This window comes from Diachasma alloeum, unplaced genomic scaffold (genome assembly GCF_001412515.2).
Source record: "Diachasma alloeum isolate Michigan unplaced genomic scaffold, Dall2.0 Dall_scaffold_78908, whole genome shotgun sequence".
Classification (NCBI taxonomy): domain Eukaryota; kingdom Metazoa; phylum Arthropoda; class Insecta; order Hymenoptera; family Braconidae; genus Diachasma; species Diachasma alloeum.
Genome location: NW_021683643.1, coordinates 3449430 through 3471356, shown reverse-complemented (window position 1 = coordinate 3471356; position 21927 = coordinate 3449430). Strand labels below are relative to the sequence as shown.

Genomic DNA, 21927 nt, shown 5'->3' with positions numbered 1-21927 from the left:
TTCACCCCATTGAGCCCAAGATGTTCAAAGTCAACCCCAATACTTTCTTCCAGGAAAGACAGTCTCTAATTTGTGTTTCGATATTTCTCCCATTCCTTGCTTTGTCTGCAGTGAAGAATGACGAGTCGCCGTAATTTTTACTCACCCTCGAGAAAAATATTGGATAATTTTACGCGTAAGAAAATCCAACGTCTGACTTAATTGTATCATCAGGGAAAAGTGAGAAAGGCTTGAGGCTTGAGGTGAAGGGGATCTTAAGTAATACCGTGCAATTTTTAACCGCAATCTCATCCGGTATTCCGTCGGACGGGACGAGAAACTTCTTGCCACTCGTTCTCTTGTCCCATGATTTCCGAAAAACCCTTTCTGTTATTATTGCTATTAATCATTCTTGACAGGGAGTCATTTTTCAGCGAGAAAGTTGAAAAATTAAATTTATTCTCGGGAGAGTGAATTCGGAGGGGCGGGAGGGGAAGACTTTTGATGGCATCTGTGGAAAGTGGGGGAAATTTCAAGTTGAGCATTTTTTATGACGACTTCTTTTAATCAATCAGGTATTGAGATAACGTTGATTTCAATTTTTTTTTTAACTTCTCCCTTCTGATGTTTTTCAACATCATATTGAGGACTCAACCTGAAATTTCTCTGATTTTCTAATGAACCAAGCGTCATTTAAAAACTTCCAATTGTCCAAAGGATAAAAAATTACATTAACGCGACTGAGGCCCGATAAATTTCGAGTCTAACCTCATTTCGTTCGCTTCAAACCACGAACAGAAGGTTTAGTTTTCAGGAGAATATCGCTATATCCTGAGAACTTACATTATACAATTTTAATCAAATGGAAAATTGTAAAAGCAAAATCTTCTCGTCGGTAATCATCAGTAATATAATCTTGAATATCAGACAAAAGGTTTTGATTTTTAATAACTTGTATAGTGAATTTCAAATTATTTTACTGAAATTCACAAGCATTCCTCCTTACATCAGTAGATCAGTGTAAGTTGAAGGATTGCTAAGGTCGTCTCACTGAGTTTTAAATCAGAACCCCTCCCCCTGTTCCAATGAAACTGACCTCACGCCAAGCTGAAAATTTCCGAAAGCTCAACTCCCCTATTTTTACCTAGAAATGTTAGAGTCAAGAATCGAAGCAATTCAAGAGCCCGAGACCTTGATCGTCACTCCAGTTGACGTTACACTTTCCTCAAAAACCGGTGGCTCACTTCGCAAACAAACCAAAATGGACTGCGAATAAATATTCGTCTACCCGAGCTCCTCGTATTCGCGTGGTGAGAGCGAATACCCGTATGCCTGGTCATGATCCAGCGGCCGCGCGCGTGAATGGACGCTTTTCCGCTCTCAAGGGGTTGGTAAAAAAAAGAGAGAGTGAGGATAGAGCATACATGCAAGCGAGTGTGTGGAGGGGGTTAAAACGAAGAGGGTGCCCGAGTGGGCGCGCGTGAGGGATTTAGGGACCTTTAATGGAGACCGACCGAGCGTGATACCGCGGGAAAAAAAAGAAATTCCTCAACTTTTAACGCCCGCCACAATTCAAAAACGGGAGGAAGAGAGTACCACATTTTTACGTCTCAAAATATTTTTTTAGTCATTTCGAGTTAAATGTGGGAAACTTTGTGAAGAAAGAGTCGACTAGTTCATAATTCAAGGTAACGCTAATTGATACTGAATTATTAAGCCTTTTGTGGAGAGATCACACGGAGTTTCAGTCCTGAATTACGGAAAAGGAAGAATAAGGAAGAATTAAGTCGTGAATGCGTGGAATAGAATTTAGAATAAGTACTCAATTTTTAGTTATTTTGAATTTGGATAGCGCTGGGTACTTTCGATTGAGGTATTCCCTGGAAAACAGTTTTTTTATTACGATTGTCTCCATGTTTTTCGTAGATAATGTTTATAATATTCTCCAGCTATTGAAAAAAATTCAAACAAACTGTACTACAGTATAGCAGATAGGGGAGCTGGTGCCTGTACCGCTCAGCGGGTAATAGCACCCACCCGTATTTCTCAGGAAGGGTTGAGAAAATTTTTAAAAAATTTTTTTATTATGCAAATATTTGATTACAACAAGTGATTTCAACAGAAATTTTCAATTTCCTCCCGTGTATACATCGTTAAAGAAAATCAAAATCATTTCCTACCGAATTCTTAAAATATTTCGACCCTAGAATTTAAGATTTTTCAAATTTTCAGTTGGTCCATAATTGAATGGAGTGCGAAATATATGTTCGTTATACATTTCCACACCCATTGCGATCTTTTCGATAGCAGAAAAATCAGGCCCGCTCTTTGGGGTATGACCGGTAGGGGTTGGTGGAATTGGGTGTGACCCATTACGGGTCACATCAATAACTTCCCGACCATTTGTTTTTTCTTTCATTAATTTTTTTATTATGTATTTATTCAATCTTTTTCTCACATTTCTCCGAGGAAATACCCATAGAAGAAAATTCGAAAGTTTTATTGAAATAACTGCAAAACCACTGAGGAGACTTCGCTCAAAATCCAATTACACTCAAGATACATGATGACGCAGCAATTACACGAAATTGATTCAAATTCCATCGTTATTTCAGATGAAATCGTCGAATTTCAGTAAAAGTAACGTTGGTTCACATTTTCTCATATGTTTTATGCAGATAACTGGAAAACCGCTGAGGCAATCATTTCCATAATCTAATCAGTTCTAAGTTGCACGAAGACGCATCGATCAAAAAAAAAAGTTGAATCGGTTCGTTCGTTCCGGAGAAATTGTTGGACAAAATTTCACTCACATACGGTGCTACGTACGCACATATACACACACACACACACACACACACATACATTTTTTCAGAAACGTTTCAGGATGACTCTAGAGGTCACGAAACGTGGACAAATCATCGAAATTCAACATTTCATTTTCGGGGTCATTACAATAACTTCCTCCCTTCGGGTCGGGAAGTTAAAAATATCTTCATCAATTATTATTGGCTATTATATCAGCCTCCGCGTTTGTGGGTAATTCCTCCCAGAGTTTGTGGATAATGCCGCCCAGGGTTTCTATAGGGCTGCTAGACTCTGCAGCTAGAGGGCGGTCGAGTGACAGCTCGATTGTTTGGGGTAGTCGGTGGCCACTGGAACATCGGGTAAATTCAGGATAATTTATTATTACTCACGTGGAATCTTTCTCAAAATGGAGCCAACGAATGGAAACGAAATATGAAAATAGGAAGAATTATAACAGTTGGTCTGCATTGCTAAATAAAGTCATCAAAACAAGGTGGGCGGTATTGGACGCATGCTGGGCGGTATTACCTTCAAACTTCAATTCCATCGCTCACTGGTCGATGGCAATTGAATTACATAATTAACTATGTTTAATGTTGATAAAAAATCTGTCCTCTTCACATCTTCGAGTAAACACCTCGAAGAACCCATTCTAACCGTTTATGGTTGTTTGTAGAGAGCGGAGCTGGAAACAACGACTCATTGCCCTCAGGTGGGCGGTACATGCACCAGCTCCCCTACACCCGAAAAATTAGTCGGGCCACGACAGTTTTTCAGGTGCTGTACGATAATTTGTCTGGTACTGCATGTTAACATTTCCCTAGGCTGCAAATTGCGCCAGGTTGATGGTGCTGGCACATGAATTTTCCTAAGAAATTTTACAATAATACAATATTGACATTTTTGCGACCAAAATCAATCATCCTAACACAAAAAATTGAAAGCTGAAAACTTGACGATCAAGTTTTTCTCAATTATCTCAGAATCTATAATCAGCTTGAAGGATTCCTCATGCGGAGTTTTCAAACAGTAATTTTCCTGGTTTTCCGAGTCCGCGGACTGCAGTCGCGACTGCAGTGAGAAAAAAAACCTATTGATCAATCTTCATACGTATCTCTCTTCTTGGAAACTTGACTCCCCACATATTTCCACCAACCTGCCATAATACTTTATGTAAACATACAATATCCAAGCACAAAAACGGAATAAATACTGAGAAAAATCATTCCCACGGCATTTGGCGTTTGGCGTTCGGCATTCTTCAAACGTACCTCCAAGAAACAACAGAAACAAATACGCCGAGGTCCTCCAATACAAACATCAAACAACTGCTGCGGCGATAACCAAAAAAGAGAGGGGAAAAAAAAGATGTGATGTAAAAATAAAAATGGAAACCTTCGGAGAAGGCAGAAAGCGGCACCGACAACGTCTTCTATTTTATTTCTGCTCTTTTTTCCTTTCTATGGTTTTTTTTTAATTCTACCGAGAGAGGTCCGAGCAAGCTGCGGCTGGAGCAAAGGCTGACTAAGGTTCTACGCGAAGAGCATCTCCGACAATTTTCCGTGCCAAAGCGAGAAGCAACCCCCCAGGCATCACAGATGCAAGGAGAAGGGTCGGCCGATTAACCACCGGGTGAAACTAATTTTTACGTTGTTTGATTTTCATTAACGAGCCAACCAACAAACCAAGAAAATTCGGAAGATATGGATCTTTTTATTGTCTTATAAAACGATTGAAATTTTGCTCTAAAATCAACAGATTAAAACAAAGAAGAACTGAATCAAAAAATTTTTAATTGCTAAAGGAATTTCATAATTATTCAATAGCCCGGTGGCTTGGCGCAGTGGGTAAATTCGTTGCCTCACATGCGAAAGGTTCCGAGTTGAAATCCCGGCCGGGTAGAATGGTGCGATCTAACCATTTAAAGTCTTGATCTTCATCGGAGTATACCCTAACCGGGTCGAAGCGATGTAAAATAACGATAGAAAAAAATAATAATTATCATTTAATTTATTCTTCACAACCAATGAGCGAGATTCTGCTGGAAATGGAGGAAAATGTTAATTTTCCTTTGCTATGTAACAGTCCTTTCAACACTATCAATTCCCGGGATACTTGAAAAAAAAATTTATTCTTATTTTTGTAAAGAAAAAAATCTATTGCTGAGGTAGAAGAGGTATCATATTTAAGCTTTGAAAAAAAGTTGTCCTCAACGGTCACAAAGAATTTTCCTGATTAATATATTTCCTACGAAATATTGTAATTAATCTGATGCGGAATTTACCTCCTTTCTTCGTTTGTTAAAAACGTGGCAGATAATGCAATAAAAGTGAGAAAACAAGGTTGACGGAAAGGGGAAGGGATGAGTCGAGAATTTTTTAAGAGTCTGATGAACCAATCACGTTGCCATTTATAATGTACATATTCCCTCGGTTTTAACTATGAAAGGTTGGAGGAGAGTAGATGACTGTCGTATTCTAGATGATGTAATTTTCTGAATAGCCATTGAACGCCGACGATTTCACAGGGAACCGTTTTCTAGCGACACGTCCAGCTTCAATCGTTAATTTTAAGGGATTCAACCCCATAAACTCTTGCAATGGATAAAAATGACGGTATAGAGCTGCGGGACACCCTCGATTTTCAGACATGTACACTGATTAGTTATTGAACGGATTAATTATTGTTAACGAATGGATTTTTGTTGGAGGTTAGGGTCTATTCGGTCCCACCAAATGTTCATTCGTTAATAGTTAACGAATGTATATTTGAGGAGCCTTGTTTGAGTTGACTTTCGCCATTCAAGTGACCCATTCGTTAACTATTGACGAATATTCATTTGGTCATATTCAACTCTACCATTCGTTAATAGTTAACGAATCTCGTTTGGAATAAATCAATCATTCTGTCAGTGTACTGACCACTCGCGTTATAATGCGTAATTCGTATTTTAAACAATAAAATATTATCACTAAACGTCAAGTAAACAATTTTCAATTAATGTTAGGCATTGGAATGATTTATTATTAACAATTAAATTGTTCAACTCGCCCTAGCACCCAAACTATGAAGTATAGACGAAAATTTTCAAATCATGAATCATCTAGAATTTAATAAGGAATCATTTTTGTCAATTATCAGTTTTATCTATCTCTCGTAGATTCTGAGATATGAGGAATAAACTAGTTACGCGACCCGATACAGCGCTCTGTACTTGCGGTGCGCGGTGGGCTTTAGAGGGCTGTGTTGGGGCACGCAACTCTTTTCTTGTTCATATTTCGAAATCTAAAGGAGATATGTGAAATTGACAAAAAACAAACATTATTCCTTATTAAATTCTAAATGATTCGTGATTCGAAAATTTTCGTATATTTTTCATAGTTTGGGCGCTAGGGTGATTTGAACAATTAGATTGGAAATTATTTACTTGACGTTCTGTGATCATCGTTCATTGTTCAAAAAAATAATTACGCATTTGAACGTGAGTGGTCAGTCGGTCAATTTAGAAACGCTTTTTTGGGGGTGTCCCGCAGCTCCATTAAGAGCATATTCTTTGTGGATAGCAAAAGATACAGAGTACCAAGTTTTGAGTGAATTCTGACTCTGAGTCCACATTGAAAGGAGTGTAGACACAGGGTTGTATGTCAACTCTGGATTTAAACGATGAATGAAGTGAAAATTGACATCGATATGGTGGTGTCATAAAATCAATACGGGAGTAATCAACACGGGTCGGTGTGAAAAATGAAAATCCGCATTGCACAGAAAGTTGACCTGGGTCGAGGGTGAATTGAACTCTTAACAAAAATTGATTTCAACAAAAATTCTATTTCACCCCCGAATACATTTCTTCACAGCTAGCTCCGGTATTAATGCGTTCCCTTGTGACGTTTGATCTTCCTGGCCTTAAACTGAGAGGTAAAATTTTGCTTTTCTCTCAATTGTACGAGACCAACGATAAGAGACTAATCTTCAGTTTTGAGACTCAGGTGAGACCGAGACGAGACCCACTTGAAACCATACTGCAACGAGACCGAGACGAAACCAAGAATTTTGAATTTTAACGGGACCGAGGCCATACAAAGAATTTTGAATTTTAATGAGACCGAGACGAGACGAAGAATTTTGAATTTTAATGAGACCAAGACAATACCAAGAATTTTGAATTTTAATGAGACCGAGATGAGACCAAGAATTTCGAATTTTAACTAGACTGAGACGATACCAAGAATTTTGAATTTTAATACGACCAAGACGATACTAAGAATTTTGAATTTTAACGAGACCGAGACGATACGAAGAATTTTGATTTATAACGAGACCGAGACGATACGAAGAATTTTGATTTATAACGAGACTGAGACGATGCCAAGAATTTTTAATTTTAACGGGACCGAGACGATAATAAGAATTTTGAATTTTAACGAGACCGAAACGAGACCAAGAATTTTGAATTTTAGTGAGACCAAGACGATACCAAGAATTTTGAATTTTAACGAGACCGAGATGAGACCAAGAATTTCGAATTTTAACTAAACCGAGACGATACTAAGAATTTTGCATTTTAACGAGACTGAGACGATACCAAGAATTTTGCATTTTAACGAGACTGAGACGAGACCAAGAATTTTGAATTTTAACTAGACTGAGATGATGCCAAGAATTGAATTTTAATGAGACCGAGACGATACCAAGAATTTTTAATTTTAACGAGACCGAGACGAGACCAAGAATTTCGAATTTTAACTAGACCGAGACGATACAAAGAATTTTGAATTTTAACGAGACCGAGACGAGACCAAGAATTTGGAATTTTAACGAGACCGAGACGATACAAAGAATTTTGAATTTTAATGAGACCGAGACGAGACCAAGAATTTTGAATTTTAATGCGACCAATACGATACCAAGAGTTTTGAATTTTAACGAGACTGAGACGAGAGCTTCCACAATCTCGTCTCGTCTCATCTCGTGAGCAGCTCTAATGCACAAATTGAAAAATTCGGAGGGACACGGATTTGCGCTCAGGTGGGGTATGATCCCACACCTCCAGTTCGTAATTTATACCTTAAAAAATCTAAAGTTGAGCGACTAGACACCCCGGGGATAATATAGATCGGCATATTCAGTTTTTCATCTGAAATCTCCTCGTCAATCCAACACCCTTGGAAAATAGCAAAATAATGATCTGATGGAACAATTCCCCGAACATTCTCTCATAAAAATGCGCCACCCCCTCACCTCGAAAATTCTACTTGTCAAATACCGTATACTGTCACGCATTCACGCGCAATATTCTCGACACCGGTTGCCTCCGTTACCCGAAGGAACAGTACATCCCCTGATTATGCGAGCGCATGACTGAATGTAACGCGATTTAATATTAAAATATTATGACAAACGTCAACAGCCGTAGCCCGGGTATATTCGAATTCGAATGAGACAGTTGGAAAGGTGGCACACTCGCTCCCTGATTGGCGCACGTCTGTGTGAATACCAAACGAGCCTCGAGACACCTTTCTCTCCCCCCCCCCTTTCCTAATAAAAAATCTTTTATATTTATTTTTCCCTGTTACTCCCGTGAATTTATCGACGCGTATGAGAATTAATCTTACCTCGAAACTGTTATCTCGAGCGATAAAAATAACAATAGAAGTGAATCACACGAGAGTAAAGATCATAAATATACAGTGTGTTGTGCTGGGGATAAAGAGAGGAATGAAATGAGGAGCCCTCGAGGTTTTTCTCTACGTTTTAAAGATTCTACACGGAGAGAAATATTCTGTAAAAATTACGGAACAATTCACGTAATCCGCAATGGGGAATCCTTTTCCGGCAACTTTTATAGAAATGGAAGAGAAGAAATCTGAAACGTTCAGTGAATTCTCAGGTTCATCGCCGAATAAAGTACGAAATTGTCACGTCATTTTTCTCGAAGAAGTAAAATCTTACAGAAACTTCCCGACTTACTAGGCGTCCAAAATCAAAAATTGTTGAGCGTTCAACAATTTTTATGACGCTAGTGAGTTATTTCTACGTTCCGTGCCCTAAAATTTTTCAATCGTTGGGGAAAAATTACGGAATGACTTGTTGTTCACACAGCGGTGAGTCACCAGACGATAGAATTTACGCGGCGATTCGTACAATTTCAGTTCCGACTCATCCTTTTTAATGAATTTTACTTCGCTCGCGGATTACGTTTCGTTTCTGGTAATTTTTATAGAATTTTTCTCTACGTGTAGAGAAATAAATCTAAATATTAAGTAGATGGTGTGGGGTATTATTACTAATATGTGAGAGATGTTTCTGAGATCGGGGATTTCCATTGTTTTTGCAGACAGAAATTCCCTCATTCAAGGAGTTCAGGTGTTTCGCGTAAAAAGTCAAAATAATGAAAAAAAATGGAAAATTCATGGAAGAAATGTCTGAGTACACTGAGAAAAAAAATTGCTTTTGCCAAGTATATTTTCTAACTACAAGAAAATTTATACATGTCTTATGGAAATATTTATATACATTTACTTGTGGCAAGTAAATATGTCATTGACCCATTTTTTTCAGATCCCTGTCTCAAGAAAAAAAATAATGAAATTTGGATGATTTTGTAACCTCACCAGCTATAACATTCGCGGTTACCACACTCTCAATCAGGAAAATTTCCATAGCATTCAAAAAAATAATGAACTATCGAGGAAAAACTAGTAGGTGATAAATCAAATATAATATTTTGTGAGAACACGTATAAGTTTCAGATTTCTTTCAGATTTCATAAGAAAGTTATTTGAACAAATGGTTCGGCAAATCATGAGTTTCTGGGCAATTACGCCCTCACGCACAGGTGCGTGCTTCGAATGTCAGTGAGTATCATGTGGAAGGTATCGGTTGAACTATGGAACTGAGAGAGAAAAAACACTCGACAGGTTTACCTACTCGGGACGCATTTTAATATCATTTCAATAATTAGAGAAACACCAAATAAAAATTATTTGACACCCGTAGGTGACGAGATGAAAATCAATCAATCTGATGAATGAAATTAATACTCAAAAAATTTTCAAATCTACACTTAAAAAGTTACTTGAAAATTATGAAGCTGAAATTAGCAGAATATTCGACAGCGGAAAATTCAAATTAGGGGATATTTAAGTGTAGGAGAGTCAAAGAATCAAATCTACAAATGTTTTTCAAGTGCGAAAGACTTTGTACATTACTCAAAACCATTTGTACACTCCTAGATTCGCCTAAGACAAATCTTCTGCTGTCGAATCTTTCGCTAGTTTCAGCTTCATTTGAAAATTGGAAAAATTGGAAAATTGGAAAACGATTGAATCAGAGCTCGAGAACAACAAGGCTATCCTTCCGTTTCACCCCTTTGGTGATCTACACACGAAACACCTTAAAGTTTTCCCAAATCATGAATACTGGCGACTCGAATCAAGCCACGGAAATTACTTGAGTTGAGTGGAGAATCGGTCTGGGTCAACCGGTCCTTAACTACTTCGGCGTCGTGCCGTCTAGGGGCGTACATCGACTACTTGAATCAAGAAATTTGATCGGAGCACAAGGAATTTTTGATGAGAATTTTTCCCATCTAAATGTTAGCCAATGGAATTGCTACACTATTAGAAATTTTCCATTGATATTTCCGGTAAGAGTCTTGGAATTTCGTAATTACAAGGAATTTTGTCATTGAAAATTCATAACTTCATGGAAAAATCCGTGATAACTGTAAATTTTAGTTTAATTATTCCGGAAAAATTAATGAAAAATCAGGAAAATTTAGAGAAATTTCTCCTTGAATTCCAAATTCCTTCAACTTTTCAACAAATTCCTTCAAAATTCCGGGAATCCTAAGAATTTTAAAGGAACTCCCTGAAAATTCAAAGGAATTTGACAGTGAATCTTCATTTTCACTTGAAAATTTATATACATTATGGAATGTCCGTCTGCTTGCCGCTAAAAAATTGGAACTCTACTGGAATTTTCAGAGAAACTTGAAATTCCATTGAATTTTTTCCTTAAATAGAATGTAAGGTCTTTTTCCGGAAAATTCAGTCAAATTTTTTTAACAGTGTATTCGACTGTTATTTTATATAGTCAACCCGGTATTCAACTGATAATTTTCAATAATTCCACTGGCAATTTTTCATGTTCAATATATATGAAAAACAAAAGATTTTCTGGCTGAGTGAGCCCCTCGTTGGAACTGACAGATGGATTTTGTCTCGTAGTGCAATTCTCTTGACCGAAATTTGGATGGAAAAATTCTCTACCAAATATCACTCAAGCTTCAAAATTAATCAGGTATTTTCCGATCGGTTCATTTGTATGTCAGGACCCTTGAGGAAAATACCTAATAATTTGGAACCTCTCGTGGTATTACATACGAAAACATGAGATGACAACCCCTTTTACTCATTCATACATGGAATTTAATTCCACTATCACCCAAGAACTAAAAAAAAATTGTGGTTAAACCTTCAGGTTTAAGGGTCGCCATAAGGAGTTTTCAACCGCAAATTTTCCCTTCTTCCAATGCATTTTAATTTTTACTTGAAAAACTGAAAAACGATATTACTGGTGTGGCAAGCAGAAAGGCTTAGAAGCAAATCGGTAAAAGGAGTAGTATTTTTTTAAATGTTCAGCTACTCAGAATAATAATATTTATACTGAACAATATGTTTTTCCGTCCCGGCGGGCGCAAAGTTACATTTCCCTCCCGCTTCGCAGGAGGGAACTCTGACTTTACACCTACGCCGAGACGGAAAATCGCGTTCTAACCACGGGAAGTAAAATAAAGGACCCTCAGCCGCGTGCTTACCAACCTCGCCTTCGGCTCGGCTGGTAATTGCACTGGCGGCTGAGGATCCTTTATTTTCCCTCCCTAGGTTAGAAATATACTATAGTCTGTGGAACCCGAAAGGAAAACGGAATATATGTGAAATATATGTCAATTGTACGCACATATATTTCGGCGAAAAATGCAATATGGAACATATATGTCACGTATAATTATTTGCATATATTTTTTTTCCGTGAGGGAATCTAACGAACATTTTGAAAAAAAAGGTTTGAATTTTGAGTCGTACTAGGATTTGAGCAGCACCCTGAATCAATTCTATTTTCAGCTTCAATATTCATCGGATATTTCTCTTGGATTGTAACTAGTGATAATTGTCCCATTTTCCTTCAATTTCGGGTATGTGTTCTGAAAACTGACCTCGAAGGAAAATTGACTTATCACATTTCACCACTCCGTTTCCGAAATCGATTCGGCATTATCGCGAGTTACAGCACTTGAGTAGTCTTAATACGACGACCTATTTCACTCTATTGAAATAGAAAAAAAAATCCTTCGTAACTCAAAATATGGAGACCCTGGACTGTTTCTGACATGCTAAGCATTTTCGGACAAACGAACAATGAAAAAAAAATTGTTTTGCACTAATTATTCGTTTTTAGATCTATATAATCGATCTTCAATGTACGGAAAATCTCACTCCAATAACCCACGACTTTTTAAATTCATAGTAGTCTTCCCTTAATCAAGTTGAAAAATTGTGAGAATAGCATCATTGCTTATCAAGTTACACGACACCGTCATGAGCTTTTTGTATCGAAATCTCTATCCCTATTAAAATTAGGTACGAGCGTATTATGATGAATACTTACTCTATTGATTCACGGTCACGATTAACTTCTGGCAGAACCTGGCCTAAACTCTGGCTAAATCTTGAATAAACCCTGATTAAATTTCGGCTGTACACTAATTAAACCTTAATTGAACCTTGATTGAACCTTGATTAAATATTTCTCTTGGATTGTAACTAGTGATAATTGTCCCATTTTCCTTCAATTTCGGGTATGTGTTCTGAAAACTGACCTCGAAGGAAAATTGACTTATCACATTTCACCACTCCGTTTCCGAAATCGATTCGGCATTATCGCGAGTTACAGCACTTGAGTAGTCTTAATACGACGACCTATTTCACTCTATTGAAATAGAAAAAAAAATCCTTCGTAACTCAAAATATGGAGACCCTGGACTGTTTCTGACATGCTAAGCATTTTCGGACAAACGAACAATGAAAAAAAAATTGTTTTGCACTAATTATTCGTTTTTAGATCTATATAATCGATCTTCAATGTACGGAAAATCTCACTCCAATAACCCACGACTTTTTAAATTCATAGTAGTCTTCCCTTAATCAAGTTGAAAAATTGTGAGAATAGCATCATTGCTTATCAAGTTACACGACACCGTCATGAGCTTTTTGTATCGAAATCTCTATCCCTATTAAAATTAGGTACGAGCGTATTATGATGAATACTTACTCTATTGATTCACGGTCACGATTAACTTCTGGCAGAACCTGGCCTAAACTCTGGCTAAATCTTGAATAAACCCTGATTAAATTTCGGCTGTACACTAATTAAACCTTAATTGAACCTTGATTGAACCTTGATTAAATATTTCTCTTGGATTGTAACTAGTGATAATTGTCCCATTTTCCTTCAATTTCGGGTATGTGTTCTGAAAACTGACCTCGAAGGAAAATTGACTTATCACATTTCACCACTCCGTTTCCGAAATCGATTCGGCATTATCGCGAGTTACAGCACTTGAGTAGTCTTAATACGACGACCTATTTCACTCTATTGAAATAGAAAAAAAAATCCTTCGTAACTCAAAATATGGAGACCCTGGACTGTTTCTGACATGCTAAGCATTTTCGGACAAACGAACAATGAAAAAAAAATTGTTTTGCACTAATTATTCGTTTTTAGATCTATATAATCGATCTTCAATGTACGGAAAATCTCACTCCAATAACCCACGACTTTTTAAATTCATAGTAGTCTTCCCTTAATCAAGTTGAAAAATTGTGAGAATAGCATCATTGCTTATCAAGTTACACGACACCGTCATGAGCTTTTTGTATCGAAATCTCTATCCCTATTAAAATTAGGTACGAGCGTATTATGATGAATACTTACTCTATTGATTCACGGTCACGATTAACTTCTGGCAGAACCTGGCCTAAACTCTGGCTAAATCTTGAATAAACCCTGATTAAATTTCGGCTGTACACTAATTAAACCTTAATTGAACCTTGATTGAACCTTGATTAAATATTTCTCTTGGATTGTAACTAGTGATAATTGTCCCATTTTCCTTCAATTTCGGGTATGTGTTCTGAAAACTGACCTCGAAGGAAAATTGACTTATCACATTTCACCACTCCGTTTCCGAAATCGATTCGGCATTATCGCGAGTTACAGCACTTGAGTAGTCTTAATACGACGACCTATTTCACTCTATTGAAATAGAAAAAAAAATCCTTCGTAACTCAAAATATGGAGACCCTGGACTGTTTCTGACATGCTAAGCATTTTCGGACAAACGAACAATGAAAAAAAAATTGTTTTGCACTAATTATTCGTTTTTAGATCTATATAATCGATCTTCAATGTACGGAAAATCTCACTCCAATAACCCACGACTTTTTAAATTCATAGTAGTCTTCCCTTAATCAAGTTGAAAAATTGTGAGAATAGCATCATTGCTTATCAAGTTACACGACACCGTCATGAGCTTTTTGTATCGAAATCTCTATCCCTATTAAAATTAGGTACGAGCGTATTATGATGAATACTTACTCTATTGATTCACGGTCACGATTAACTTCTGGCAGAACCTGGCCTAAACTCTGGCTAAATCTTGAATAAACCCTGATTAAATTTCGGCTGTACACTAATTAAACCTTAATTGAACCTTGATTGAACCTTGATTAAATATTTCTCTTGGATTGTAACTAGTGATAATTGTCCCATTTTCCTTCAATTTCGGGTATGTGTTCTGAAAACTGACCTCGAAGGAAAATTGACTTATCACATTTCACCACTCCGTTTCCGAAATCGATTCGGCATTATCGCGAGTTACAGCACTTGAGTAGTCTTAATACGACGACCTATTTCACTCTATTGAAATAGAAAAAAAAATCCTTCGTAACTCAAAATATGGAGACCCTGGACTGTTTCTGACATGCTAAGCATTTTCGGACAAACGAACAATGAAAAAAAAATTGTTTTGCACTAATTATTCGTTTTTAGATCTATATAATCGATCTTCAATGTACGGAAAATCTCACTCCAATAACCCACGACTTTTTAAATTCATAGTAGTCTTCCCTTAATCAAGTTGAAAAATTGTGAGAATAGCATCATTGCTTATCAAGTTACACGACACCGTCATGAGCTTTTTGTATCGAAATCTCTATCCCTATTAAAATTAGGTACGAGCGTATTATGATGAATACTTACTCTATTGATTCACGGTCACGATTAACTTCTGGCAGAACCTGGCCTAAACTCTGGCTAAATCTTGAATAAACCCTGATTAAATTTCGGCTGTACACTAATTAAACCTTAATTGAACCTTGATTGAACCTTGATTAAATATTTCTCTTGGATTGTAACTAGTGATAATTGTCCCATTTTCCTTCAATTTCGGGTATGTGTTCTGAAAACTGACCTCGAAGGAAAATTGACTTATCACATTTCACCACTCCGTTTCCGAAATCGATTCGGCATTATCGCGAGTTACAGCACTTGAGTAGTCTTAATACGACGACCTATTTCACTCTATTGAAATAGAAAAAAAAATCCTTCGTAACTCAAAATATGGAGACCCTGGACTGTTTCTGACATGCTAAGCATTTTCGGACAAACGAACAATGAAAAAAAAATTGTTTTGCACTAATTATTCGTTTTTAGATCTATATAATCGATCTTCAATGTACGGAAAATCTCACTCCAATAACCCACGACTTTTTAAATTCATAGTAGTCTTCCCTTAATCAAGTTGAAAAATTGTGAGAATAGCATCATTGCTTATCAAGTTACACGACACCGTCATGAGCTTTTTGTATCGAAATCTCTATCCCTATTAAAATTAGGTACGAGCGTATTATGATGAATACTTACTCTATTGATTCACGGTCACGATTAACTTCTGGCAGAACCTGGCCTAAACTCTGGCTAAATCTTGAATAAACCCTGATTAAATTTCGGCTGTACACTACTTAAACCTTAATTGAACCTTGATTAAACCCGGACTGAACACGAATTCAAGTTTTGAGAGGGGCCAAATGTAGAATTATTTGACAGAACGAAATAATATGCAAAATTTTGATGAAATTACAATTGATAATAGTAGGGTAAACAGGTCAATTTCTGGACGGGGGTTAGTTCCTGGACGATTTCAACTTGCATTGAATATTTACATAAATAAAATGAAAATTGTACTGATTATTCCATCTTTCAATAATATTCCTCGTGTATAATCATGCGATTAATTATTTTTTCTATTGATCGACAAAAAAAATATGCCCCAGTCATCCAAAAATTATGGGTTTTGGCTCCATTCAACGATTTCTTAATTCAATTCAGTAGTGAAGTGGTAAACTGAGATAAATCGAAATATCTCCCAGTTGAGTTTTTGAGGAATATTTCCGAATCTAAGGGAGATAGCGAAATTTTCGTAATTACATTTGTTGTAGCACTCAATCGGCTCCACAAAAAAGGCTGTAACAAAAAATTTTCTATCTCCCATAGATTTCGAGATATTGATTGAAAGCTGGTCAATAGTCAAAATTGACTTATCTCCTTTTACCACTTCGCTACTGAATTGTTCTTTGCTTTGTTATTTCCACTTCAAATAATTTTTCTCTGCTAATTAAAACATTCTTGAAGGTATGAAAGCCATCATATCCCCATTTAAGTGCTTCTTTTACTTTAAATCCTGCCACGAAACTCGAATTTCCCTTAACCGTTCAGGAATTGGCCTGTTCACCCGACTATGCCATGAAAAAATAGAAGAAGAAAATAGTAAAGTAAATAGTAATAGTAAAGTAAAAATTGAAAAAAAAGAGAACCCATTCGGAAAGAAATTTTTTTTTATTCGTAAACAGAAAAACGAGGTATATGATGAGCAACTCTCGAGCGCGGTTTCCTTTCGTTCCAAAAATCGAGGAATAAATCCAAACAGTAAACAGGACGAGTGGAGTGAGAATTCTAATATATAAAAGATATGAGGCTTCCCTGTTGCCGATGAATTCAAATAAGCGCGGTGAGTGAGACGGCATCGTCAATGTGGGATTCCGCGGTTTTTTTTTTCATCTTAAAGAAGGACTGAGAAATCTGAACAGCTAACAACAGGGCAGGAGCCTTTATTTAACCTTTTCTTGACGTCTTAGGAACTTCATCCGGTCTTGATGGTTCTTCAAGCGACTTGATGCAAAAACCGAGACTTGAGGATTTCGGAAAAAGGGGTATGGGAAATCTTGGGGCGAAGGGTTGAGGGAGGTTTATTAATTAAACTCTTCCTGAAATTAAAAGCAAGATGCACTCGGGGTAATTTGGAGGATGTTTGAGGAGGTGAATGGGGGAGAGGTGAGTGTATGATGAAGAAAACTGCAATTATCTTAAATGAATCTCATCCTTTTTGTTCTGTTTGATGGTAAATAGTTAAATCTTGTCTTGTAGGATCTCAAAAAAATGGGGAATCTAGGCGATTCTTTTCTGGCTTGACTGAAACGTTTTTAATCCTAGTTAAAGGTAAACTATTTTCAGGAGCCAAATTATGAAGCAGCATGAATTGACGTAAAAATCAGTTTTTGGACAATATATTGTAACTGAAGGACCATCGTGAATTTTAAAGGCAGACCCTTTGTGTATCTCCACCCTTATGACCTTGAAGAGTAACTTCCGTCTCAAGATACTGGTCGGATCTGATCGCTCACTGCAACATTCCACCACACACTGAGAAAAAAATTACTTTTGCCAAGGAGTCATTTTCTTGGGAGAAGCCTTTATTTTTTTAGGAGCGTATTGCTCCAGGCCAGTCATTCCCACGTGGTCCATGTCCATCTCCAAATATTATAATTATTTTTAATTATGAGATGATTATGCTGCATATGATCTTGAATGAACACCTCTTATTACACCCAGAAAGATGGTTATTTTGGATCAAATAAAAATCATTTGAAATTTTTCACTTATTTTAATAATCTCTTTTGTTACAAACCAATAAACTTGTCTTCTTGTTTCAAGAAAAAGGATTTAATTATATTCAACAAACAATTTATTGATATAAATAAATGATTTTTTTTATCGAATAAACAATTTTCAACTTATTTTTTAAAAATTCCATTTTCATGTATTTTGTGAAAGAATTTCGAGAGTGGGTTTTAAAAATATCCGTACGCTATGTGGAGAAAAGTCGTATAAACCTAGTCCAGGAAACGTGAAATCTAGACGATTTGAGCTCTCTAGAATCATTCAGATTCAATTTGTCATTACAGTTTGTCACTCCTGTATATACGACCTTCTTTCACCATTGTCTCCCTGATAGTAAGACCATGGAATAGAAATTTCTCTTCCCCCCCCCCTCCTATTAAATGTCTTACGTGATGTATATACAGCCCCTAATAATTATTCCACGTTTTTACGTTCAATCTTCTTCGAGTTTATCACCATCTCAAAGCGATAGTAAATTATTAGTATCAAATAAATTATTAAGATTTATTTAGTTCAAAAAAAAAATGTATTTGATTCGAATAAAGACATTGTCTTTATATAAGAAAACTGTTTATTTGGTATAAATAAAGAATTTATTTGGATCAAATGAAGATTTATTAATAGTAAAAACACATTTATTTAATATGAACACAACTTCGAATGAAAATTTTTATTCAATTTGAAAAAAACTTGATTTGGTGCTATTTAAATAAATTTATTTATTGGATTCAAATAAATCATTTATATTTTTGAATGTTGGTAATTGTCAATGGAGTTTATCCAACGTCATATGTAGCAGAGTATCACATAATTCAACATAATTGTAATATTTGGAGATGGAGTTGGACCACCTGGGAATGACAGGTCTGGAAAAATATGCTCCTAAAAAAATATATTCTTCTACCAAGAAAATAATTCTTTGGGAAAAGTTTTTTTTTTTCTTAGTGTAGATAATGAAATACAATACTTACTATTTTTTCACACACCTGCACGGAAAGTTCGTACTTTCCTCCCGCTCATTAAAGAGCAAAATACGAACTTTCCTTTGCAGACGTGTTAAAAAATAGCATGTGCACCTCGATCGGGAAAACATGACTTTCCGCCCTCGATGCACAATATACTATTTCAAAATGCATCACCAAAAGGTGAGAAAATTTTTGCTGAAGAAGTAAATATCGTAACTTTTTTGTTGCATTACTCTCAAAGTTATAAAATAAATTAGTTTTCATCATGCTGTGACATTGGCGCCACATTGTGATGAAAAATATTGTTCGTAACTCGTGAAAAAATGTTTTTTAGCTCGTGGGATTATATCACTCGCCTTCGGCTCGTGATATAAACCTTCCACTCGCCCAAAAACACTTTTTTGCACTCGTTACGAAATATACTATTTCAATTGTAAAACTTGTATACTATTAAAAATTTTCGTCTGGATTTTCCATGTCACATTCCGGAAATTTTTATCATGTTTAATTTCCACCGAAATTTCAGGAAAGCTTGTCATTGAAAAATTGAATATTCCATTCATTTTCTGTTCGAATGATCGAAAAATCATTAAAATACTTGATTTTTCAGTTCAATTATTCCATGAAAATTCGTAAAAATCACGAAAATTCTGGGAAGTTCATGGTATTTTGTTTCTGAATATTCATGTTCCATTGAAAATTCAATCCAGTTGTAAAATTTCCGTCTCACCGCCACTGAAAACTCATGGATTTCCTTGAATTCTCCCTGAAACTTGAAATTTCATACCCATTTTTCCCCTGAATCGGATTCAATGTCACTCTCATGACAATTACTACCAAATTTTCCGTGGAATTTCGAAAAATTTCTAACAGTGTATTATGAATAGTCCAGCTACTACTGAGCCAACATAATCGTCAATAGCAAAGAGAATATGATCCCCTATTTCAAGGTGTGCATTCTCAGTGAAACAAGTCCAATGCTTTTCCGGCAAATATAAATCTTCGAAGTTGGTCCTTCACTTGGAATAGCGCAACAAAGCGCGGAAACAGATATGAAAATCCACTGGTAGAATCTCCCCTCCCCTAAAATTCATGCTTATATGTCTGTTATTTCTATCTCTGTCTGTGGAAACAAAGTGAAAATCCAGAAAACCCTCAGTGCTCTCTCCGAGTTCTATGCTAATCTTATTTGTGTACGATTACGTATGTTTATAACATGCAAAGAAATTCCCCGTGAGCGTTATCAGTGTTTAGTCAGGAGCGTCAACCACAGGGCATCCACCCACCTCGCCTGACAAAAAAGTGTCTCCACTCTTTGTACTTGGCTGAATGAAACACAGAACGTTGCAGAAAGAAAATAAGCAAAAATGTTATTTGAACGTATTTATCTTGATCCAAGGAAATGTTATTTTCCGCAATAATTATTATTTTGTTTGTGAATTGAGTGCATCCAAAAGCCAGAGAAATTGTGGGTTGAAAACGCAGTGTGATGACCTATTGGAGTCTATTGATGTACGCTGACGAATTCTGATGTTACACTGAGAAAAATAAAGTTTTTTGAGAAACGTCTTTACTTGAATAAGAAACTTATGACTTGAAAATTGATAAGAAAAAAATATCTTACACTGAGAAAAAATAACTTTTGGCAGAGGGTCGCAAGGGTCAGATCAAGGGTCCAAATAAGGGTCATTGGGTCAGAAACTAAGGGTCACAAGGGTCAAAATAAGGGTCTCAAGATATCTCTCTATATTATAAAAATCCAAATCGACTTTTGGTGAAGAAAGTTGGGGTCACAAGTGGCAGATTAAGGGTCTAAATACGGGTGATAAGGGTCTCAAGGGTCAGAATAAGGGTCCACATGAGGGTCATGGGGGTCAAAAATCATGATAGGGTAAGATGAGGTTCAGATTAAGGGTCACAAGGGTCATGTAGCCCCCTAGTATTTTATAAGTTGGACAGAAATGCATCAGAAGAAGTCGCGATATTCACTTCTTCGGCGAAAATTTCCTCAACTTTTGGTGATGCATTTTGAGAAATAATAAGTATTGTATTTCATTATTTATGCTCCTTATAACCGCATATGGTAACTTTTAGAGAAAAGATAAAAATCGACTGATTTGTAGCTCAGAAAGTAATACATTAAAATGAGTTTTTATGCTGAGTATTCAGCTGAATTTTCCAGAGCTTCCCCTCGATGCATTCGAAAAACCGAAATCCCGGACTTTCATTATTCATCGTATTACACGATTCCAACTGAAACACAAAGTTAAAGTATATAAACGCATTTACCATCTGCAAATGCGTTTGCGTAACTCAACTCTGATTTTCAAAGTTTGTAATGATGAGAAAATTTTATTCGCTAAACCAAAATACAGGATAAGGGAATGTAGAATCATCTTCCCAACAAAACTCATCCCATCATGCCCAAAAACTCTTCTCGCGTGTCTCTGTCTTACCCACGACATCCGTTTCCATTTGGGGAGGGGATGGGTTTTCCACGGAAGTATATATTCCTAACGGATGAATCCGTCCGGTACCTCATTCCATGAATCTACAAAACCTACTTGTGGGGAAATTGTGAGACGGTGGAAGTTAATAAAACAAATCCCCGTAATGCAAACAGTTGAGCGTACAGAGATTGTTGGGACATGGGAATGGGTTTTTGGCGTACTCGAGTTTTCCACAACAACGATGGGATTTTCACTATTTCCCTAAGATCAATATTACGGAAATCTCAAAACAAATAGTTGAACATTTCCACTTTAATGAGATGAATTTCAAGGGAAAAATATTTTGAAAATGATCAAATAGCAACGAGAAAAAAATTTTCTACATCCAGGAAAATGGTTCTTTTGAATCAAATAAAAATCGTCATTTGAAATTTTTTACTTAGTTCAAGAATATTTTTGTTACAAGTGAATAAACTTTTATACTTGTTTCAAGAATGAGGGTTTAATTATATTAAGCAAACAATTTATTTATGTAAAATGAAATTTTTATTGAATTAAAAAAAACAATTTATTCATTTCACAATAGGGGCTTCGCCCCCTGCTCGTTTCGCTTACTCCCCCCCCCCCCCCCCCCCCCCCCCCCC

At 36.4% G+C, this 21927-nt stretch overlaps 1 protein-coding gene across 7 annotated transcripts in view; it reads left to right on the top strand.

The window, feature by feature from the left end:
* Window positions 1-21927, top strand: part of LOC107047916 (forkhead box protein P1) — a 382431-nt gene that overhangs the window by 321678 nt on the left and 38826 nt on the right. The gene's annotated exons all lie outside the window — the stretch shown is intronic.